Source organism: Lissotriton vulgaris, chromosome 8, assembly GCF_964263255.1.
Source record: "Lissotriton vulgaris chromosome 8, aLisVul1.2, whole genome shotgun sequence".
NCBI classification, from domain to species: domain Eukaryota; kingdom Metazoa; phylum Chordata; class Amphibia; order Caudata; family Salamandridae; genus Lissotriton; species Lissotriton vulgaris.
Window position 1 is genome coordinate 589,196,464 of NC_141696.1, and position 3,019 is coordinate 589,199,482.

At 42.6% G+C, this 3,019-nt stretch overlaps 1 pseudogene; it reads left to right on the top strand.

The window, feature by feature from the left end:
- The first annotated feature begins 1,704 nt into the window (after positions 1-1,704).
- On the top strand, positions 1,705-2,781 carry LOC147697759 (KRAB domain-containing protein 2 pseudogene; annotated as a pseudogene).
- Positions 2,782-3,019: the final 238 nt, after the last annotated feature.

Here is a 3,019-nt window from a genome sequence, read left to right on the forward strand (position 1 = left end):
TAATGGTATGCGTTGTAATACCATCTGCTATGTAATGCCATGCGTTGTAATGGCATGCATTGTAATGGTATTTACGATGTAAAAATCGCGTTGTAACGGAACGCGTTGTAAAAGATGTGTTTTAACGGTAACACACCACCTGTCACACATATAATGTAGAGCAGGGGTTTACAAACAAATGCAGATGCCTAGATGCATCACATTGTAAATACGACGCAGTGTGGCACATTTTTTACAGAACCACAGCGTCAAAAAAAGTGAAGCAACAGCAGCGTAAGGCCTTTATAAATAAGACACATAGGGGCATATTTACAAGAATGTGCGATAACTATTGCCATAGAAATTTATCGGCAGAAAAGTTAGCACTGCCTAACCCTGATTATTATCACCGTGATAGCAGGTATTCACAAGCCCGCGCTACATGGCGATAATTACAGTGAACGGCGGAAAAAACAGCCGAAAATAACATCACAATGGCGATAGTTATTCCTGCCGGACTTTATGAAGGGTCTCATTGTAAAACACTGCCCGGCATGCAATCTCCACTTGGCCCACCTACATTTACTAGCCATACCTTCCATCAAATGGAAAAAGCTTGGCGGTTGCAGGTATGCTTGCCTGGCACCCAGGCTCTGGAACTCTCTCTCCCTTACGTAGAAGACCAGTAACACCCTATTGAGTTTCAGAAAGGCCCTGAAAACCTGATTATTCTCTCAGTCCTGTTAACCTGCTGGCTGCGCACCTCTTCATTCATGCATACTTAGCACCAGGAAACTTATGGTGTCAGCGCGCTTTACAAATTCATATTAACATTAACAGATCAAGCAGTTCATTGTAAATGTGGAGTTGTAGTTTCAGCGTGTGTTTTTGCACGGGAATGCCTACTCTGCATCTCATTAATGTTAGTTGGTGGTGTCCACCTGGAGATCAATTTGGGGACAGTTATGGTGGGAATACTAGTGTCTGCAGTTTTCATCAGCTTGTGAATGGGATGTTAAATCTATCTCCACTTTTGCCGAGTTAAGGTGGAGATAAATCATAAATCAGAGTTAACTCCTTGTGACTATGCCCCTCAGTTTCCAAACTCTTCTTATAATTTAAAGTGACATTGTAGTCTATATGTTACAGTCAAAGTCTGAAATCCTGCATTCTATAGAATGCCTAGGTAATGTATAGAATGCCTGAAAATGCCTGAAAGTTGAACGTTGAAGTATGAAATGATTGATATTTTATACATTGCCTAGGCATTGTATAATTTACCGTATTGTCTGCCGGCAAAGTATATAATACGCCTAATCCCACCATTTTATTCCTACCTAGCAATGTGTGAAATCCGGCATTCTATAGAATGGCTAGGTAATATATAGAATGCCTGAAAATTGAACATGATAGTATGAAACTATTGATATTTTATACACAGCCTAGGCATTGCATACCTTGCCGGATTATCTGCCGGCAAACTATATAAAACACCTAATCCCAGAGACAGCACAAGTTATCAGCAAGCGAGGGGCAGAGACAGCCAAGGTTATCAGCAAGCGAGGGGCACAGACAGCACAAGTAACCAGGCAAAGAGCAGGTGACAGCCGTGCGGTGGTGTGGACAGCAACCTGCCTGCAAGCAGGGTCAGAGGTCATGTATAGCATCCGGCTGAGGTTCCACAGACGCTCTGCCATCATCCTTTTCCGTGGTTCTTGTATCACCATGTCGGAAGGGAGTGTAGTGCCAAGACAGGAATCATGCAATGCTGACATACAACAACGGTTCTGCGATGAATTATCTCAAGTAAGAGCCAATGCTGCTAAAAACTGTATTTTCCTAACCGAAACCAGTTACCAAAAGTTAGTGGGCGATGTGAAAAAGGTTAAAACGACCATTAAGAAGGAACCATGTGACTATTGGCTGGTGAAACACTATGACGTAATTATGGTCAAGAATACGACTGAGTTTATGTATCCTGTTAAAGAAGGTATGAGTGCTATTCAGTTTCACGTTGCGGACTCGGAGTTGTTTGACGTACACCATAAGGCTCATTTGGCTATTGGTCATGGAGGACGGGACAGGATGTTGAAAGAACTTTCACCTAAGTATAAGAACATTACCCATCATGATATTGAACTGTACGTTCACCTTCGTGAGCCTTGCCAGAAGAAGCAAAAAGGTGTTAAAAAAGGTGTTGTGGTCAAGCCAATGTTTTTTTCTGAATTCGACTCCTGTTGTCAGGTCGATCTCATTAATTTTCAGTCCCATCCTAACAGAGAGTACAAGTTTATAATGGTGTACCAACATCATCTCACTAAGTTTGTAGTTCTCAGGGCTCTGAAATCAAAGAGAGCGGAAGAAGTAGCCTACAAGCTCGTCGACATATTTACATTGCTTGGTTCTCCAACGATTCTACATTCCAACAGGGAATTTGCAAACAATGTGGTAAACAGCCTAAAGGAGTATTGGCCCACCTTGAAGATCGTCCATGGTAAGCTGTGCCACTCACAAAGTCAGGGGAGCGTGGAAAGAGCTAATCAGGACATTAAAAATATGCTGTGTGCTTGGATGCAAGATGAAAAAACTAGCTGCTGGAGTGAGGGATTGCGGTTCGTCCAACTTATGAAGAACAGAGCTTTTCATTCTGGGATTAAGAGGTCACCATACAAAGCTCTGTTAGGCTGCAAAGCTAGAGTAGGTCTCTCGACGTCGTCCCTGCCTGATGACGTTTCACAAGACTTAGACACTGAGCAAGAGCTCAAAAAAATAAAAGGGAGCGTACAAACAACACAACAGTAGGAAGAAAGACGTAATTAATCAATGCAAGAGGCACAGCTCCCTGCAGAAGACATAGCTGAGAATGCAATCCATGTTGGAGGAAACCAAAACAGTGATGAACCATGGTTATCGAAGAGCCTTCCATTTCTGTGGTTACCGAAAATCCTTCTTCTTCCGCTATCGGTTGTATCTGCTTAAAAGAAACCAGCGGTGCTCATAAATGTCGAAAGTGTGGCCAAAACGTTCATGCCATCTGTGG